Raw genomic sequence first — 22780 nt, 5'->3', positions numbered from 1 at the left:
TGGATGGCCGCAGGCATACCATCGTGTGATAGATGGCCGCAGGCATACCACCGTGTGATGGATGGCCCGAGGCATGCATACCTTCGTGTGATGGATGGCCCCAGGCATACCATCGTGTGATGGATGGCCCCAGGCATACCATCGTGTGATGGATGGCCACAAATTCACACATTTGTTTAAGCACTCTAATGCAAGTCTATTTGAGTGATTTGCTATAGTTTGAATGATTGCTGCCATTAAGATGTAATGCTTATCATTTTGAGGCATTTCAGGTGGAGAGCGCGCATGGCACATTGGACTCTTTGAACTGTTTTTTCTTTGGAATTGCTGCTCCATGATGTTCTTGCGCGTGCATGTCTGCATGTGTGCTGAATCTTACGAATGCGGGCTGGGACGCCTCCTCCATCATAGTGCAAAATGTTCCGGTGTAGGCTGGGACTACGCCTTCTCCCGGCATTTGCTTTACATTTCTGCTCATTAAGTGACGTTCTGTGTGAGCGTGGAGACCCCTTACACCCTCCGTGTACACCCTCCTGTGTTGCGTTAGGATGTGCCTCCTTTGGGGAGAGGTCTGTTACATCCTTTAGCTGTGTCTGGTGACATCATGCCCTGATGTCACTGAGGGAATGCTTGGAGTGTGAAGGTGTGCGCTCCAGTCTAGGCAGTTTGAATGAATTAGGCTGGCTGGTGAGTGCCAGCCGGCTCAGTAACTCCAGCTTAACTTTATACTCTAAGCTCCTGCCCTTCACTGTTCCACCTCAATACTTGAACAAAGGAACTTATAACCGCCCAGCTGCGTCAAGAAAAGTACTTTTTAATAGGTGTTATAGAGTGCCTGGATTGCAAAATGTGTTCAAATCCAAGCTTCACTTAGGTGAGGTGTGTGATCCAGAGCAAATTATGTATTCTCATTGTGACTTGCTAAAACTGGAGCCATTCAAGCTATTTGGAAAACCATTGTTTATAGTGGGGAAGATGACAGCCGTTCTCCTCTGGTGGACCCTGAAGTCTGTCACCTAGCCTTGTATTATTGCTGCACTGGCTCTCTCTCAGTCCCATCGCACTTGATGTGACAAATATATACTTCCGCCAGCCAGTCCGTACACAAGAGATTATAGTATAGAGGACTCCCTGGTAGAACCAACATTAACTTCCTCCACTGTTGCTGCCAGTTGTCACCAAAGCTGCTTGGGCTAGCCACAGTGCAGTCGCACAAGAGAATTGTTTAGCTATGCCCTGTAATGCTATGTTACTGACCTTTGTGTAGCAAACCCTCAGGATCTGCAAGAGGTGCGCTGAGAGAGCACATACCAGAAGGGCCAGGTACAATGTTGATGTGTGCAGACTGAAAAAAATATAGGATTCTGTGGTGCGACTTTCAAATATTGTAAAAGATCTCTGGAGTAGTGGGTAATGTGAGCCGACAGCACAGTCACACTCCGTGGTGCGTCAGGAGTGGGGATATTATTCTTGTGTTGGTGTATCTGTGGCAGGTTCGTGTAGAGTTTCTTCCAAGGCATTGTGTGATCTGTGTTTTGTTGAGGTAGGAGGGGGTTGTGTTGCTAGGCTTGTTACGATATGATATTTATAATGCGTCACAATACAAAGAGGGGAGACAGAGGGATTACAAGACAAACGTTTTTACTAGGCCTTGTGACATTCAGATCGTGCAGTGCAAGGAAGACGGTGAGAGAAGTGCAGGGGAGGGGGAAGGGGGAAGTGAAGTCAGGGCCATAAGTAAGTGCAGTCCACAACCGGACCTGCTGGGAAGGCCAGAAGACCGTGCAGGGTGACTGGTCAAGGGGGAAGAGGTGTGGGGTCGGGTCGGTGCAACCCTGTGCGCCTCTGAGGGCAACCACGCCACCAGTCAGGATGAGCAGACAGGTAGATTAGCAGAGGAGAGGGAGGGAGAGAAGGAAGAAGAGGAAGTTCAGGTCATCCAGCTCAAGTCGGAGAGGGGCAGGAAGGCCCCTGCAGAGGAGAGAGATCTGTATCCCGCTCTCTGTTGGAGACTCGTCTGACCCGCAGAGAGTTTAAGGTAGCTGAGCGCAGGGATCTAGAAGGAAGGTATTTAGGAAGAGTGTTGGATATAGAGAGGACCATGTCCCCAGAAAGCCTTGTGGATGATGCAGAGGGTCTGGAACTTGATCCTCACAGCCACCCGGAGCCAGTGTATAGATTTCAGAGCTGGAGAGATACAGTACCTGGGCTTGAGACTAAGGCCAAGTCTTGCAGTCCTGTTCTGGATTAGTTGAAGAGTACAGTTAGGAAGATTGAGAAAGAGGCTGTTGCAGTAGTCCAACCTGGAGAGAACCAGAGCTCTGGAGACGGTGAGCTTCTGGGTTAAGGTGAGAAAAGGTATCTAAGGTGCAGCTGAAAGTGGCTGACCACAAAAGTGATGGGTGGAAGGTTTCGAATGAATCTAAACCACTGGCAATTGCTCTGGGCAACCTTCCACACCACCTTTTTTTAGCCCGTCTGCGCCATTGCAAAAGGGGACCAGCCATGTGCAAATCAGTCAGCAGCTGCCGCCACCAAAGGTAGCAGCCCAGCCCGAACTGCTAGGCCAGGACCCCTCTGCACAGAAAACCAAGCAAACCCAGACATGTTTCGGCCTTGTTGGACCTCCTCAGTGAGATGCAGCCTGGTTCCCTGTGGCGCAGCGAGCAAGGGACCCACGTCTGGGCATACCCTCTCTCACAAGGAGAAACAAACTGACCACAAAAGTGATGGGTGGAAGGTTTCGAATGAATCTAAACCACTGGCAATTTCTCTGGGCAATGAAAGTGGGCCTTCTTGGCAAGGTCCGTGATGTGTGGAGAGAAGGAGAGAGTGGAGTTGAAGATGCCGCTGAGGTTTTTTTGTCTCAGAGGAGGGTGAGGAGAGGGGGCCCAAGGAGGGCGGCCAGACAGAGAGTGGAAAGACGGGAGTAGGGGTCCCAATGAGAAGGATCTCCGTCTTACTGGCATTAAGGCATAGATCATTAGATGTACAGCATGCCAGAATAGCAGATAGATAGTCAGGAATGAGTGAGGAGGGAGAGGAGCTGAGGGGAGCCTGAAAGAGAGCTGTATGTCATCGGCATGACACTGAAAGTTAGAGGAGAAAGTAGAGATCAGGTGGGTCAGGGGGGCAGATAGACATTGAGAGAGGAGAGGGCCCTGGGGATACTACATGTGTAAAGAATGGTGGTGGAGAGAAAGGACCCAAGTTGGACCTGCGAGGGTTGGTTCAAGAGGAAGGACGCCAGCCATGCAAGAGCCTGGCCAGTGATGCCAAGGTTCTCCTAAAACGGCTGATCAGGGTGGCATGATTGACTGTGTCAAGGGCAAGGGAGAGGTCAAGGAGGATGAGGACAGAGTGAGAGCTGGAGTCAAGGTTGGAGAGCAGATATTCATGGGAGTTCAGGAGAGCAGTTTCCGTGCCTCCGGTCGATCTGAAGCCAATCTGATGGTCATGGAAATAACTGGCAGATTCAGTGTGGAGGTTTAGCTGAGAGATGGCCAGTTTCTCCAGGTGTTTGCCCAAGAAAGGAGTGATAGAGATCGGGCGATAGTTGGTAGGGCAGGAAGGATCAGTAAAAGGCGTTTTCAGGAGGGGATGCACAAGGCAGTGCACAAGGCAGTGCTTGAGAAGAGAAGGGAAAGATCCAGTGGCAAAGGAGTGATTGCAGAAATCGGCCAAGGCTAGAGCGAGGGAGACAATGTTGTCCTTAATGGTTCTGGAGGGGCAGGAGAGCACCTGTTTGGATGAAACTTTCATAGACCAGACTTGTCTAGAAACCTCATAAGGTGTTACAGGAGATAGAGAGAAGAGGGATGACCGTCCCATTTAGATACATTAATGATGGTTTTAGAGGACAAGAAGGAGGCCAAGAGGACCTCCCATTTTGTGCCACCATTAATGGGAGATGTAGAGAAAGGAGAGAGAACAGTGACCATATGTAGGGTCCATTGGTCGGGATAGGGAACGACAACTAGAATGTCATTGAGTCTGGCTAGAGGAGGCACGGACGTGGGTGTCAGCGACGGGAAGGACGTGGGTGTTATGGTAAAGAGGTACAGAATGATTTCCAGGTGTTTGCTGCCATATCCTGCCCAACAGAGCATACAATAGCCCTAGGAGACTAACCTTTTCACTTTGAAAACATGACAGTTGGTCCTATATTTGCTTATATCCATGCAAAACATCCCTTCTCAAGTTTTGATATCTTGCTATGTCATATAGTCCGATGTTAGGCTAGTTAATGCTTAATCATGTGCCATGACACATATTCAGGGCCCACAGATTATAGTCAGTTTCCTGGACCTCGCTTCTGACTATTGTGATGATTCACCAGGTCTCGTCACTTCTCCCCAGTGGGGATGTGGGCACCTTTCCTATGAGACTAGGGAGGTGAGGAGAGGGAAAGGTGGCCAGAGGGGGCCTGAGAGAGGGAGAGGTAGAGGGAGGGAGGGAGGGAGGGAGGGAGGTAGGGAGGGAGAGAGATGAGGAGAGGAGGAGAGCACATCCTGAGTTTTAGTGGTGAAATGAGAAGCCAGGGCCTTACAGAGGCCTGGGAAGGACAGGCGAGGTAGAGACTGCAGACGGATTGGCCAGCTCCTTGCAGATTTTAAAAAGTGTGGCTGTGCTGTTAGAGGCCACAGAGACGCAGGCTTGAATGTGGACCCTCTTCTTGGAGAAGACGGTCAGTCTTTATTGCCTCTGGAGCAGGTGGCAGGCCAGTTTGTCAGAGGATGTGCCTGAAGCCCTCCACTTCGGCTCGGCAGCTCTGCACTTGCGTTTTAGAGCGGCTAGGTTGGAGTCATACCAAGAATTGCACTTGGAGGCTGGCTTCAGACTGATCCTCATGACAGGGGCAAGGATATTGAGAGCATTGGAGATAGACAGATGAAAGTTGGAGAGGGTTGTGATAGAGTGGGAGTCAGCCGTGGGGGTAGGAGGAAGAGGCAAAAGTAGCAACTGACACCCGTTTCAAAAGCAGAATAACTGCAAAGGAAGGTGGCAGTGCTGGGGTAGGTTTTGCCAGAGGGACAGATAGCTTCAGGTGAGAGGAAAGCAGAAAATAGTCAGTCCAAGAGAGTTGAGTAGTGAGAGGGTTAGAGAGGGGGATGTCTGAGGAGATGAGAACATCCAAGGTGTGCCCAGCTGAGTGTTTCGGAACAAAGGCAAGAATAGAGAATCTAAAGAGAGTCGCAAAGGTTGCAGAACGGCACCAGAGTGGTCAGAGGAGTCCAAGTGGATGTTGAAATCCCAGAGAAAGAGAAGCATAGAGGTAGAGGCAAGGCGAGAGGAAGTAAGATCATGCCCATTCATTGAGGAAGAGGGCGTCCTGCCCAGGGGGCCTGTAGTTGGTGGCTAAAGTCAGAGAAAGGCTAGGAGAGATAGAGAGCCTGCAGACCAGGCCTTCAAAGGAGGAGTAAGCCTTGGTGGGAATGATAGAGGCAGGGACCCACTCAGGAAAGATCGGGGCGACTCCACCTCCGGGCCCATTGGTCCTGGGTTAGGAGAAGATCTTGTAGCCCTCAGTGTGTCAAACCTTGTGACAGAGCTGACCGTGTACCAAGTCTCAGTGAGAGCGAGAACATCCAGATAAAGGTCTTCGAGGAGGAGGCAGATGTCAGAGGAGTGTTTGACAGCAGAGCGAACATTGAGAGTAGCTACATGGAGCAGGTTGCCACTTTTGAAAGACTTCTGAGGAGCGGTACAGGAGAGAGGTACATCCAGTGGAAGAGGTGGAGGGGCCTAAGAGAGGGCAGAGGTAGAGGTAGAAGGAGGGGGCAGATGGCCCGGAGAGGAGGAAGAGGAGGTCACCAGAGAGGAGGCAGAGGAGGAGGTGAGTGGCAGAGGAGCCGGAGCAGTAGATGAGCAAGGTAGCAGAGGAGCCAGAGAGGTGGTAGATTTTTTTAATTTTTTTTTTTTTTTGGATTTGTAGAGCGCACTGCAGCCCACGGGCATCGAGGTGCTGTAAGAGGAGCGTAAAAAGGCTTGATTCAGGGTTAAACGAATACCGCCCACAGAGACAGACTTATTGCAGGTATAAGGTTACAGTTACAGAGGTGGATGCGGTACAGGTTCCAATGTTGGAGCCACAAAGGTGGGTACAGAAGGATAGATACAGAGTTAAAGAAAGAGCCTAGTTTTGATGGCCTTGCGGACGGCTGCATGAGATTCAATGAGCCTGAGGGGGGAGGGAGGGCGTTCCCGAGGGTAGCAGCCAGGGTAGGGAAGCTACTGCCACCAGCATGTGCTTTCCGGATTTTAGGAACCGTTATCATGTTAGCGTATGGCGTTCTGGCTGGCCTGGTAGCAAGGGGCTTGGAGATTCTTTGGACCAGATAGGGAGGGGCAAGGTCGTGGAGACACTTGTGTGTCAGAGGGAGGGTTATGAACATGATCCTTTCCTTGACTGGTAGCCAGTGGACCTGCCTCCTGAGCCCTGAGATATGTTCCCTACGTGATAGCCCCGTAGCGGCCGTAAAGGCATTGTTTTGCGCAAGTTGTAGTTTAGCCACATTTTTTCCTGAGGTACCCACAAGAAGGGCGTTACAGTTGTCCAGTCGGGATCCCATTATAACCCTGGCGATTGTAAGACAGTTCTCTTGGGATAGAAATGGTCTCACAGCATTGATGAGTTTGGAGTGATATGCCGAGACAAAGGCTATAGCATTAACCTGCCTATTCATGGTCAAGTTAGGTTCCAAATATACACACAAGGTCTTAATAGCTTGTGAGACAGCGACGGGGGAGTTGTCAACTGTGAAGGAGCTATATTGCTTGTCCAGCTTGCCCAGGGTGGACTGGGAGCCAATCAGCAGAAGTTTGGTTTTCTCCGTGTTGAGGCATAATCAGTTTTCAGCCATCCAGGATTGGATTGTAGAGTAGACAGAGTTGAGGGTGTTCAGGTCAGACAAATAATCACCCGTGAGGGGGATGAGGACCTGGGTGACATCAGCATAGTCCGTATAGAAGATGCCCAGGGTGTCCAGGATTTTGAACAGAGGCCTCATGAAGAGGTTGTAGAGGGTGGGAGCAATGCACGAACCCTGTGGGACCCCGCATAAATGATGATTCGGAGAAAACTTTCATTGCTCTGTCCTGCAGGAAATAAGTTACAGGCCCTTGGGGAGAAGTTAGCTTCGGTGGAGAGGTGATGGCTGAGGGTCTTGTGGTCCACAAGATCAAAGGCAGCAGATTAGTCGAGGAGGAGAAGGAGCACTGGTTTGCCAGTATCTAATGTCGTCCATCTGATTTTTGAGGTCGAGGAGGGCTGTCTCGGTGCCATGTCTTGGCCTGAATCCTGACTGCCGCAGACCGAGAAGGTGGTTTTCTTCTAGGAATTTTTGGACTTGCAGGTAGGCTTATTTGTCAAGGATTTTTAGTAGAAAGGGGACAGTGGTGATGGGCCTATAGTTCCCAGGGACCAATGGGTCTAGGGAGGGTGTTTCTAAGGAGCGGACAAACCCACGCTTCCTTAAGTCCAGCTGGAACGTGGCCAGATTGGAAAGAGGCATTAATGAAAGCCGTGATTAGAGGGGCAAGAGCGGGGCGCAGTCCTTGATGACCTGAGCTGGGCAGGCGTCCCCTTTACAATTGGAAGGTATAATGGATCTGAGGAGGGTAATGACTTCCAGTTCACTCATATCCTTGAATTCAAATATGGCGGATTGGCTGGAGTCAGTGGCTGGTAGTAGGCTATTGTGGCTAGTGGCCATAAGATTGTTAAGTGCCTGTTGGTGGGCGAGGAATTTGGAATGGACGGTGTCTAACTTGTCCAGCATAGCAAGTTCAATTCTGTTGCACCAGGCCTCGTCTTTTAAGAGGGTGGGGTGGGGTGGGTGGGGTGGTAGGGGTCTCCAACTCTCTAAAGATGGAGAACATTGCTTTATTCCCTGACTTGGCAGTAGTTAGCCTAGTGTTCAAGGATGACGCTTCGAGTATCATGAGAAGGGAGGACGTTTATAAGAGGTGGGAGGCACCTATCCAGGAGGAAGAGGTTGGGCTGAGTGCCCTGGACCATGACGGTCCCATTAAGACAGACATTAATGAAGGTTTTAGAGGAGAAGGAGGCCAAGAGCACCTCCCATTTTGTGCCACCATTAATGGGAGAAGAAGAGAAAGGAGAGAGAACAGTGACCATAGGTAGGGTCCATTGGTCGGTATAGGGAACGACAAATAGAATGTCGGTGAGAGTCTGGTTGGAGGAGGCACGGACGTGGGTGTCCGCGACGGGAAGGCCTGGGGGGTCAGCGACAGGAAAGCCTGGAGTGTAATGGTAAAGAGGTACAGAATGGTTTACAGGTGTTTGCTGCCATATCCTGCCCAAAAGAGCACACAATAACCCTTTGAGACTAACATTGTCACTTTGAAAACATGACAGTTGGTCCTATATTTGCTTATATCCATGCAAAGCATCTCTACTCAAGTTTCAATATCTTGCTATGTCATATTGTACGATGTTAGGCTAGGTTATGCTTAATCATGTGCCATGACACATATTCAGTGCCCAGAGATTATAGTCAGTTTCCTGGACCTCCCTTCTGACTATTGTGATGATTCGCCAGGTCTCATCACTTCTCCCCAGGGGCGATGGGGGCTCTTTCCTATGAGACTAGGGAGGTGAGGCTGCAACCCAATAATCCACCTGGGGGTGGTAAAATGTGGGAGGACCTCATGGGAGGGGGTGGGGGCTCTCCTCCTGGGCATAAGGACGACCACCTGGATTATGGCCTGACTGAAGTAGTCCCACCCCAAACACCCCTTGCCCCACCTTCCCTCCATGAACCCCCTTTTGAGAACAGACATATGTGTTATTGTAACTCTTTGCTATTATCGAATATAGATTCCACTGCGACGAAGAAGAGCACTGGAAACATGCAGAGTGCTCAAAGTTCAAGTACTGACACGAGGTGGCTCACAGGAGATAGGAGGATTACTAAACAGCTATTGATATCGGGTTTTGATGTAACGCCAGGGCGGAGAAAGCCCTATTAAGATAAAATAAAAGAAGGACTCTGGGCCTTCTCTCTTAGACAGAGAGCCCAGGAGATTCAAAGCCTGTACAGAAAAGGAAGAATGGACCCCAGCAAGTTGCTGAGGTAGTTCACTGTGGATCCCGTGTCTGCAGGATGGAGCCCAGCAGAGAACAGGCGAGGCAGTGGCACGGCATCCAGGAGGAGGTGGACTGCGGGGTCCAACAATGGTGCAGAGACTACGGAAGCACTGCAGAGACAGAACAGGAGCAGACGGTCGCAGGAAACAAGAAGGAGACCGACCCAAGACCCGGAACAACTGGCACCATGCAAGGAAGTCTCAGAGGGTGACGTGAAGCACAGGAGGACCACTATGCGCATGGGGAGAGTTGAAGGGTCTCTGCTTCAGATTGTGGTAACCAGGAGGCAATACCAGAGAGTCTCCAAGGGTCAGGGACCCTAACACAAGCCGAGATTGCATCTGAGGAGAACTTCCTTGATACAGTGGCTGACATAACCCCACTGACCACCAGAGAAGCAGAGATTGCATGCAGGGAGAACTTCCTTGATACAGTGGCTGACATAACCCCACTGACCACCAGAGAAGCAGAGATTGCATGCAGGGAGAACTTCCTTGATACAGTGGCTGACATAACCCCACTGACCACCAGAGAAGCAGAGATTGCATGCAGGGAGAACTTCCTTGATACAGTGGCTGACATAACCCCACTGACCACCAGAGAAGCAGAGATTGCATGCGGGGAGAACTTGATACAGTGAAAGACATAACCCCACTGACCACCAGAGATTGCATAAGAGGAGAACTTCCTCATCTCAGTGGCACGCACAAGCCCACAGACTATCAGAGAGGACGACAAAACATCAGACGAAAACATCCTCATTAGAGTGGAAAGCATAATTCCACTGATCATCCGAGAATAGAGGAGTGTATATTACAAGAGGTTCATCGTTGCAGTGGTAGTTCCAAGACTACCAGGGAACTGGAAACAGAGAAGGGATAACAGGAGCTGTATCCCTCATCCAAGCAACCAGGAGAAGCGAGTCATTCCCCCTGGCACTAAGGAGTCTGGGAAAGCGAGCCATTTCCCAAACCATAAAGGGCACCACAAAAGAACTATACAGTTTGATTGCTCTTGTAGAGAGTTAAGCATACTGATTCTGAGCACAGGAGTATCTTGGAGAACTGAAAAGTAACCAGGCGAAAGGAGTCATTCCCCCTGGAAGAGATTATACCAGCCAAGCACCAGATGGCAGGAGAAAGGAGTCATTCCCCCCTGGTTCTGCCTGGAAGAGATATTATACCAGCTGAGCACCAGATGGCAGGAGAAGGGAGTCATTCCCCCCTGGTTCTGCCTGGAAGAGATATTATACCAGCCAAGCACCAGGTGGCACGAGAAGGGAGTCATTCTCCTTGTGAAGGAGCTTTACTTCGATTATAGACTTTTGAGTTTAAGTATTAGGGATAGATAAGCTGATTCTGTCAGAGGACGGAAGCTTATTTTTCTGACGGACATTCTCACACACACACCCTTACCACAGTTTTCCTAGGTTGAGGCTGGGAAAACCCTCATAGGGATAGTTAGGTTTATTATTTATAAGTAAAGGTTTCCGACACCCATCATGACCCCTCCGTGTCAGTCTCATAATTCTACATCCTCACACTACCTACTGATATCGCAAAGACATTCTCAAATGTAGCGCTACTCAGTCTTACACGGGCATATGGTACAATGCAGCTGGACATGCCCCATGAACTACCAATGCCAATGCCAACCACACACCAAACAACAGCCTAAGGAATACAAGAAGAGGGGTGACAGACCAGAGTAGCAACTCACAAGGCAGTCTCGGCCTAATGATAGCTCCTTGCAAGGGAGGCAAGGACCAGCGGGAGTGATGGACCAGAGTAGCAACTCACAAAGCAGCTTAGGCCTAGAAGACAGCTGCTCACAAGGGAGGCAAGGACCAGAGGGAGTGATGGACCCGTACAGCAACTCACAAGGCAGCCTAGGCCTAGCGAGGAGCTCCTTGCAAGGGAGGCAAGGACCAGCGGGAGTGATGGACCAGAGTAGCAACTCACAAAGCAGCTTAGGCCTAGAAGACAGCTGCTCACAAGGGAGGCAAGGACCAGAGGGAGTGATGGACCCGTACAGCAACTCACAAGGCAGCCTAGGCCTAGCGAGGAGCTCCTTGCAAGGGAGGCAAGGACCAGAGGGAGTAATGGACCAGTACAGCAACTCACGAGGCAGCCTAGGCCTAGAAGACAGCTGCTCACAAGGGAGGCAAGGACCACAGGGAGTGATGGACCAGTACAGCAACTCACAAGGCAGCCTAGGCCTAGCGAGGAGCTCCTTGCAAGGGAGGCAAGGACCAGAGGGAGTGATGGACCAGTACAGCAACTCACAAGGCAGCCTAGGCCTAGTGGGGAGCACCTCACAGGGGAGGCAAGGACCACAGGGAGAGATAGACCAGAGGCATACCTCCCAAATACCCCAATATGGGGGGCCCCCTCCCTCCTTGGAAACATTCTAGGACATGTCTAGCACACAATTCAATAGATTATGGTACACATCACACTGACAACAAAGCCACATTCAGATGATTGACATGGAGTAAATACAGATATTAACACTATAGCAAGGAACCATTTAAATACAGTAAAGATTATAAACATTTATACAAAATAATTCTATAACATAACTTCACGTCTTCGAACCACAAGGACCCGCAGCGCTGTTTTTGGCACTTGTACCTGACATTCTGGCATGGGCCGTTTTGGCGTGGCAATTTTGGCATAGGTCAATTCCAGGTACACCCCATTGGTCGTGGCGAGCAGGGGACACGGACCTACACTTGCTGGGAATGTGTAGTTTGCCTAAATATATTGTCATCCTAAGCACTAATAAATGCAGTGCTTTGGATGACAGTGGGCCTCATTACGTCTGTGGCGGTAAGGCAACAGCGGCCCGGTAGTGCCACCGGCGCCGTTGTTACCGTGCAGCCACATTACAAGGTCTGCTTGCGGGTGCTGCTCTGCATGCCTGCTCAGACCAGGCATAAAGAGCGGCACCCGGGAGCAGAACAGGGTGGTAGCAACGGTACCGTTATAAACTGTACCGCTGCTACCATCCTCCCCATTACCATTGAGCCCTATTGGGGCTCAAATGGGAATGGGGACGTACTGGCTCCGGGTGCCGCGAAAGGGAAATTACCGGGCCCTCCAAGGTCGAATGGCCTGGTAATTCCCTTTTCGCAGGACCCGGAGCCGGACCCGAGTTTGGGGGTAGTCATGACCTTATTAAGGGCATGGGTACCTCCAACCTCGTAATGAGGCCCAGTATATTTAAGGCAAACACTACACTCTCAGTGCTTGTAGTTAGCTGTACTGTAACTGAGCACTCCATGAACGAATCGGTCGCCGCCTCCCACATTTCATATATGCAGGACACAGCAACCGATTTGTGCATGGAACACCAAAATGGCCGGTGCCCAAGGGCTGCGCAGAAAGAGGACGTACAAGATTCGACACTGCACCGTACCAAGCAAATCACCTGTTCAGCTCAATCAATCAACTCACCACTTTGGACTACTTCAAACTGCTTCCTCTACGAACATCGCCTGGGAGCATCAGGATCGCAGCTTCCGATGGTTCAGGACCTCGACTTGAACTGCTGAAAGCATCATATCACTCGTCGACCTGGCCCAGCGATTAACAATGTCTTATTCCACCTAGGCAAAACAAAAGAGGTGATGGCTGGAAGGATTGGAATTAATTCTAACCTCTGGCATTGCTCTGGGCAACTCTCCAAACCCTTGTTCTTTGCCTGCCAAGCATTACAAAAGGGGAAAGACCATGTGAAAAATTAGACTTGGTCCCACCCCAAAAGGGCAGCCCAAACTGCTTTGTCACATCATTTTCTGCACGAGAACACAAGCATCCCCAAACATGTTTCGACCTTGTTGGGCCTTCTCAGGGAGGAGTAGCTTGGGTCTCTAAGCCCGGCAGGCACAGGACCCAAGTCTGGGCATACCCGTCCCACTTGGGGTGACTTACGCAAAACAAAAGAGGTCTTGGATGGAAGGTTTTGAATGTATCCTAACCTCTGGCATTGCTCTGGGAAACCCTCCAGACCATCGTTCTTCGGTTCATAGTGATTCCATCGACAGCCAAGCCATCGATAACCATACCATTGACACAAAAGGCATCGGAAAAAAAACATTGAATGCATATTGTTATTTAATCTTTTTATGGGGGGGGGTTAACCTTAAAAACACATTTTTACTAAAATAAACCCTTAACCATTTAAAAAAATGCATTTGATGTTTTCTTTCGATGCATATTTTTCAATGGTATGGTCTGTCGATACTTTGGATTCGATGGAATGACCGGATACCTCGTTCTTCAACTGCCAAGCCATTACAAAATGGGAAAGACCATATGCAAATCAGGCTTCTCCTCACTGATGAGGCCCAGCAAGGCTGAAACATGTTTGGGGATGTTTGTGGTCTAGTGCAGAAGGGATGTGAGCAAGCAGTTCGGGCTGGACTGCCCCTTTTGGGGTGGGGCCAAGCCTGATTTGCATATGGTCTTTCCCCTTCTGTAATGGCTTGGCAGGCGAAGAAGGATGGTCTGGAGGGTTGTCCAGAGCAATGCCAGAGGTTAGGATTCATTCTAAACCTTCCAGCCATCACCTCTTTTGTTTTGCTTTATTCCATCTAGACCATCAAACGGCCTCTGGCGAGCCCTCTGAACTGCATCGTTCAGACCCCACCTTCGAACAGACCCGATTCCAGTTTGCCATATGGGCTAGCACAGTGCAAACACGGTACAACCCACAAAGACAGCACCCTGAAGCCTGGTTCAATGCTGTGAACCACCAAGAACTGAGAAAGGTGCTGTTGAGAGGCCCCATTCCCGTTGGCCCACTTTCGACACCGTAGTGACTGCTAAGACACCCATTTACACCTTTTTAAACAATGGAATATCTTTTCTGCTGTCTTTCTTTGTGGTTTATTGACTGTCACTCCTGCTACATTACCCAGAGCGCTTGCATCATCTACATTCTGTATATTCTGTGTTCAAACCCACAATACACAAAATAAAAATACTTTTGAGCGAAGACCAGTGCCCGTAGTGCAGCAGATAAGCCACAGGTACTGGTGCGCTGTGCCCTTGACCACAGATGCTATGATCACGAGTGGCAGTCTTTAGCAAGTCACAATTACTGGGGTACAAGGAGTGCAGGAGTCTTGAAACTGAAATGCAGAACTGGGGTGCTGGTGCTGCAGCTCCCGAAGGCCCCTTGCATGCCGGGTGTGATGGAGCTCAAGGGGGAGCACTCTCCAGGAAATAAAGATCAGAGATACACGTCTCAATGTCAAGCACGCTGCCAGGCAGTGTTTATTTTGACATTACTCCAGGCAAACACCTCACTGAAGTGGAACCCTGATATCCACTCCCTCCTGCAATGCCAGGGACAGACAGCCATTATAGTTCTAGTGCTGCATGTCACTCCACCACCGGATGCCCCATGTGTCAATCTCACACTTCAGGTGTGGTTTCCTGTCCTCCTTGTATGCATTCGTGTACAGGAGATAGCTCAGATGCTGAACCTGCCGCGCTATATTCCTCTCACAACCCAAGAATCCGCCAAGAACTAGTTCACTATCCCATTAGTAGTGGGCGTGGACCATAATCATTGAAGAAAGATGTAATCATGGACCGGTGTCACGGCGAGTAAGTGATGTTGTGCTGTGTGCATGTACAAAATTGAGGTGGCGAGTGGCTTTTATTTCTACCTAGTAGCTTGATTTTCTGCCCCTGCTCAGTTCAAACTACTACTCCAGTCTGAAAGCAACTAAGACATTTGACTTGCCTTTGTGTCTGGCTGTGATGGATGGAGTAGAACAGACACTCCCGACCTATTGATAATAAGAATTTAAAGCACAAGCCAGCCTCGCCTAATACTCTGGCCACATCCTCCTTCGGACACAGTCCCTCTAGAGCATGTTATTCGTGGTGTCCATACTAAGTGTCTCACAAATTACTATTATTATATTGGGAGTTTGCTATGAGCCAGTAAACATAGTCGTCACACTTCAGAGGTCCATTTGAGCACATCTCGAACCCCTTACACATCCACACACCACTAAGAACATATCACTCAGAAACTACCTTTGTGTAAATATGCACCACTAGCACAGACACTATCCTAATCCACAACTCTAAATATGCACCACTAGCACAGACACCATCCTAATCCACACCTCTAAATATGCACCACTAGCACAGACACCATCCTAATCCACACCTCTAAATATGCATCACTAGCACAGACGCCGTCCTAATCCACACCTCTAAATATGCACCACTAGCACAGACACCATCCTAATCCACACCTCTAAATATGCATCACTAGCACAGACACCATCCTAATCCACACCTCTAAATATGCACCACTAGCACAGACACCATCCTAATCCACACCTCTAAATATGCATCACTAGCACAGACGCCGTCCTAATCCACACTTCTAAATATGCATCACTAGCACAGACACCATCCTAATCCACACCTCTAAATATGCATCACTAGCACAGACACCATCCTAATCCACACCTCTAAATATGCATCACTAGCACAGACGCCATCCTAATCCACACCTCTGAAAATGCATCACTAGCACAGACACCATCCTAATCCACACCTCTAAATATGCATCACTAGCACAGACACCATCCTAATCCACACCTCTAAATATGCATCACTAGCACAGACACCATCCTAATCCACACCTCTAAATATGCATCACTAGCACAGACACCATCCTAATCCACACCTCTAAATGTGCATCACTAGCACAGACATCATCCTAATCCACACCTCTAAATATGCATCGCTAGCACAGACACCATCCTAATCCACACCTCTAAATATGCATCACTAGCACAGACACCATCCTAATCCACACCTCTAAATATGCATCACTAGCACAGACGCCGTCCTAATCCACACCTCTAAATATGCACCACTAGCACAGACACCGTCCTAATCCACACCTCTAAATATGCATCACTAGCACAGACACCATCCTAATCCACAGCTCTAAATATGCACCACTAGCACAGACACCATCCTAATCCACACCTCTAAATATGCATCACTAGCACAGACGCCGTCCTAATCCACACCTCTAAATATGCACCACTAGCACAGACGCAATCCTAATCCACACCTCTGAATATGCATCACTAGCACAGACGCCGTCCTAATCCACACCTCTAAATATGCATCACTAGCACAGACGCCATCCTAATCCACACCTCTAAATATGCATCACTAGCACAGACACCATCCTAATCCACACCTCTGAATATGCATCACTAGCACAGACACCATCCTAATCCACAACTCTAAATATGCATCACTAGCACAGACACCATCCTAATCCACAACTCTAAATATGCACCACTAGCACAGACGCAATCCTAATCCACACCTCTAAATATGCATCACTAGTACAGACACCATCCTAATCCACACCTCTAAATATGCATCACTAGCACAGACGCCATCCTAATCCACACCTCTAAATATGCATCACTAGCACAGACACCATCCTAATCCACACCTCTAAATATGCATCACTAGCACAGACACCATCCTAATCCACACCTCTAAATATGCATCACTAGCACAGACGCCATCCTAATCCACACCTCTGAAAATGCATCACTAGCACAGACACCATCCTAATCCACACCTCTAAATATGCATCACTAGCACAGACACCATCCTAATCCACACCTCTAAATATGCATCACTAGCACAGACACCATCCTAATCCACACCTCTAAATATGCATCACTAGCACAGACACCATCCTAATCCACACCTCTAAATGTGCATCACTAGCACAGACACCATCCTAATCCACACCTCTAAATATGCATCGCTAGCACAGACACCATCCTAATCCACACCTCTAAATATGCATCTCTAGCACAGACGCAATCCTAATCCACACCTCTAAATATGCATCTCTAGCACAGACGCAATCCTAATCCACACCTCTAAATATGCATCACTAGCACAGACGCAATCCTAATCCACACCTCTAAATATGCATCACTAGCACAGACACCATCCTAATCCACACCTCTAAATATGCATCACTAGCACAGACGCAATCCTAATCCACACCTCTAAATATGCATCACTAGCACAGACACCATCCTAATCCACACCTCTAAATATGCACCACTAGCACAGACACCATCCTAATCCACACCTCTAAATATGCATCACTAGCACAGACGCCATCCTAATCCACACCTCTAAATATGCATCTCTAGCACAGACGCAATCCTAATCCACACCTCTAAATATGCATCACTAGCACAGACACCATCCTAATCCACACCTCTAAATATGCATCGCTAGCACAGACACCATCCTAATCCACACCTCTAAATATGCATCACTAGCACAGACACCATCCTAATCCACACCTCTAAATATGCATCACTAGCACAGACGCCATCCTAATCCACACCTCTGAAAATGCATCACTAGCACAGACACCATCCTAATCCACACCTCTAAATATGCATCACTAGCACAGACACCATCCTAATCCACACCTCTAAATATGCATCACTAGCACAGACACCATCCTAATCCACACCTCTAAATATGCATCACTAGCACAGACACCATCCTAATCCACACCTCTAAATGTGCATCACTAGCACAGACACCATCCTAATCCACACCTCTAAATATGCATCGCTAGCACAGACACCATCCTAATCCACACCTCTAAATATGCATCTCTAGCACAGACGCAATCCTAATCCACACCTCTAAATATGCATCTCTAGCACAGACGCAATCCTAATCCACACCTCTAAATATGCATCACTAGCACAGACACCATCCTAATCCACACCTCTAAATATGCATCACTAGCACAGACGCAATCCTAATCCACACCTCTAAATATGCATCACTAGCACAGACACCATCCTAATCCACACCTCTAAATATGCACCACTAGCACAGACACCATCCTAATCCACACCTCTAAATATGCATCACTAGCACAGACGCCATCCTAATCCACACCTCTAAATATGCATCTCTAGCACAGACGCAATCCTAATCCACACCTCTAAATATGCATCACTAGCACAGACACCATCCTAATCCACACCTCTAAATATGCATCACTAGCACAGACGCCGTCCTAATCCACACTTCTAAATATGCATCACTAGCACAGACGCCATCCTAATCCACACCTCTAAATATGCATCACTAGCACAGACACCATCCTAATCCACACCTCTAAATATGCATCACTAGCACAGACACCATCCTAATCCACACCTCTAAATATGCATCACTAGCACAGACACCGTCCTAATCCACACCTCTAAATATGCATCACTAGCACAGACGCCGTCCTAATCCACACCTCTAAATATGCATCACTAGCACAGACTCCATCCTAATCCACACCTCTAAATATGCATCACTAGCACAGACGCAATCCTAATCCACACCTCTAAATATGCATCACTAGCACAAACACCATCCTAATCCACACCTCTAAATATGCACCACTAGCACAGATACCGTCCTAATCCACACCTCTAAATATGCATCACTAGCACAGACACCATCCTTATCCACACCTCTAAATATGCATCACTAGCACAGATACCGTCCTAATCCACACCTCTAAATATGCACCACTAGCACAGACACCGTCCTAATCCACACCTCTAAATATGCATCACTAGCACAGACACCATCCTAATCCACACCTCTAAATATGCATCACTAGCACAGACGCCGTCCTAATCCACACCTCTAAATATGCACACTAGCACAGACACAATCCTAATCCACACCTCTAAATATGCATCTCTAGCACAGACGCCATCCTAATCCACACCTCTAAATATGCATCGCTAGCACAGACATCATCCTAATCCACACCTCTAAATATGCATCTGTAGCACAGACGCAATCCTAATCCACACCTCTAAATATGCATCACTAGCACAGACACCATCCTAATCCACACCTCTAAATATGCATCACTAGCACAGACACCATCCTTATCCATACCTCTAAATATGCATCACTAGCACAGACACCATCCTAATCCACACCTCTAAATATGCATCTTTAGCACAGACGCAATCCTAATCCACACCTCTAAATATGCATCACTAGCACAGACACCGTCCTAATCCACACCTCTAAATATGCATCACTAGCACAGACACCATCCTAATCCACACCTCTAAATATGCATCACTAGCACAGATGCCGTCCTAATCCATACTTCTAAATATGCATCTCTAGCACAGACACCGTCCTAATCCACACCTCTAAATATGCATCTCTAGCACAGACGCCATCCTAATCCACACCTCTAAATATGCATCACTAGCACAGACGCCGTCCTAATCCACGCCTCTGAATATGCATCACTAGCACAGACGCCGTCCTAATCCACACTTCTAAATATGCATCACTAGCAGACACCATCCTAATCCACGCCTCTGAATATGCATCACTAGCACAGACACCGTCCTAATCCACACCTCTAAATATGCATCACTAGCACAGACACCATCCTAATCCACACCTCTAAATATGCATCACTAGCACAGACACCATCCTAATCCACACCTCTAAATATGCATCACTAGCACAGACTCCATCCTAATCCACACCTCTAAATATGCATCACTAGCACAGACGCAATCCTAATCCACACCTCTAAATATGCATCACTAGCACAAACACCATCCTAATCCACACCTCTAAATATGCACCACTAGCACAGATACCGTCCTAATCCACACCTCTAAATATGCATCACTAGCACAGACACCATCCTAATCCACACCTCTAAATATGCATCACTAGCACAGATACCGTCCTAATCCACACCTCTAAATATGCACCACTAGCACAGACACCGTCCTAATCCACACCTCTAAATATGCACCACTAGCACAGACACCATCCTAATCCACACCTCTAAATATGCATCACTAGCACAGACGCCATCCTAATCCACACCTCTAAATATGCATCTCTAGCACAGACGCAATCCTAATCCACACCTCTAAATATGCATCACTAGCACAGACACCATCCTAATCCACACCTCTAAATATGCATCACTAGCACAGACGCCGTCCTAATCCACACTTCTAAATATGCATCACTAGCACAGACGCCATCCTAATCCACACCTCTAAATATGCATCACTAGCACAGACACCATCCTAATCCACACCTCTAAATATGCATCACTAGCACAGACACCATCCTAATCCACACCTCTAAATATGCATCACTAGCACAGACACCGTCCTAATCCACACCTCTAAATATGCATCACTAGCACAGACGCCGTCCTAATCCACACCTCTAAATATGCATCACTAGCACAGACTCCATCCTAATCCACACCTCTAAATATGCATCACTAGCACAGACGCAATCCTAATCCACACCTCTAAATATGCATCACTAGCACAAACACCACCCTAATCCACACCTCTAAATATGCACCACTAGCACAGATACCGTCCTAATCCACACCTCTAAATATGCATCACTAGCACAGACACCATCCTTATCCACACCTCTAAATATGCATCACTAGCACAGATACCGTCCTAATCCACACCTCTAAATATGCACCACTAGCACAGACACCGTCCTAATCCACACCTCTAAATATGCATCACTAGCACAGACACCATCCTAATCCACACCTCTAAATATGCATCACTAGCACAGACGCCGTCCTAATCCACACCTCTAAATATGCACACTAGCACAGACACAATCCTAATCCACACCTCTAAATATGCATCTCTAGCACAGACACCATCCTAATCCACACCTCTAAATATGCATCACTAGCACAGACACCATCCTTATCCATACCTCTAAATATGCATCACTAGCACAGACGCAATCCTAATCCACACCTCTAAATATGCATCACTAGCACAGACGCCATCCTAATCCACACCTCTAAATATGCATCTCTAGCACAGACACCATCCTAATCCACACCTCTAAATATGCATCACTAGCACAGACACCATCCTTATCCATACCTCTAAATATGCATCACTAGCACAGACACCATCCTAATCCACACCTCTAAATATGCATCTTTAGCACAGACGCAATCCTAATCCACACCTCTAAATATGCATCACTAGCACAGACACCGTCCTAATCCACACCTCTAAATATGCATCACTAGCACAGACACCATCCTAATCCACACCTCTAAATATGCATCACTAGCACAGACGCCGTCCTAATCCATACTTCTAAATATGCATCTCTAGCACAGACACCGTCCTAATCCACACCTCTAAATATGCATCTCTAGCACAGACGCCATCCTAATCCACACCTCTAAATATGCATCACTAGCACAGACGCCGTCCTAATCCACGCCTCTGAATATGCATCACTAGCACAGACGCCGTCCTAATCCACACTTCTAAATATGCATCACTAGCACAGACACCATCCTAATCCACGCCTCTGAATATGCATCACTAGCACAGACACCGTCCTAATCCACACCTCTAAATATGCATCACTAGCACAGACACCATCCTAATCCACACCTCTAAATATGCATCACTAGCACAGACACCATCCTAATCCACACCTCTAAATATGCATCACTAGCACAGACTCCATCCTAATCCACACCTCTAAATATGCATCACTAGCACAGACGCAATCCTAATCCACACCTCTAAATATGCATCACTAGCACAAACACCATCCTAATCCACACCTCTAAATATGCACCACTAGTACAGATACCGTCCTAATCCACACCTCTAAATATGCATCACTAGCACAGACACCATCCTAATCCACACCTCTAAATATGCATCACTAGCACAGATACCGTCCTAATCCACACCTCTAAATATGCACCACTAGCACAGACACCGTCCTAATCCACACCTCTAAATATGCATCACTAGCACAGACACCATCCTAATCCACACCTCTAAATATGCATCACTAGCACAGACGCCGTCCTAATCCACACCTCTAAATATGCACACTAGCACAGACACAATCCTAATCCACACCTCTAAATATGCATCTCTAGCACAGACGCCATCCTAATCCACACCTCTAAATATGCATCGCTAGCACAGACATCATCCTAATCCACACCTCTAAATATGCATCTGTAGCACAGACGCAATCCTAATCCACACCTCTAAATATGCATCACTAGCACAGACGCCATCCTAATCCACACCTCTAAATATGCATCTCTAGCACAGACACCATCCTAATCCACACCTCTAAATATGCATCACTAGCACAGACACCATCCTTATCCATACCTCTAAATATGCATCACTAGCACAGACACCATCCTAATCCACACCTCTAAATATGCATCTTTAGCACAGACGCAATCCTAATCCACACCTCTAAATATGCATCACTAGCACAGACACCGTCCTAATCCACACCTCTAAATATGCATCACTAGCACAGACACCATCCTAATCCACACCTCTAAATATGCATCACTAGCACAGACGCCGTCCTAATCCATACTTCTAAATATGCATCTCTAGCACAGACACCGTCCTAATCCACACCTCTAAATATGCATCTCTAGCACAGACGCCATCCTAATCCACACCTCTAAATATGCATCACTAGCACAGACGCCGTCCTAATCCACGCC

General features: G+C 48.0%; 1 protein-coding gene across 2 annotated transcripts in view; it reads right to left on the bottom strand.

Moving 5' to 3' along the window:
- Positions 1 to 22780, bottom strand: part of LOC138489484 (zinc finger protein 182-like) — a 325984-nt gene that overhangs the window by 15102 nt on the left and 288102 nt on the right. For both annotated transcript variants that reach the window (XM_069617224.1, XM_069617223.1), the window contains exon 2: positions 12571 to 12722. The gene's annotated coding sequence lies outside the window, so the exon portion shown is untranslated. The remainder of the gene's footprint in view (positions 1 to 12570; positions 12723 to 22780) is intronic.

The sequence above is a fragment of the Ambystoma mexicanum genome, chromosome 9, assembly GCF_040938575.1.
Source record: "Ambystoma mexicanum isolate Mex_15411 chromosome 9, UKY_AmexF1_1, whole genome shotgun sequence".
Lineage (NCBI taxonomy): Eukaryota > Metazoa > Chordata > Amphibia > Caudata > Ambystomatidae > Ambystoma > Ambystoma mexicanum.
The sequence above is the reverse complement of the archived record's forward strand: the minus strand, read 5'-3'. Positions and strand labels throughout refer to the sequence as shown.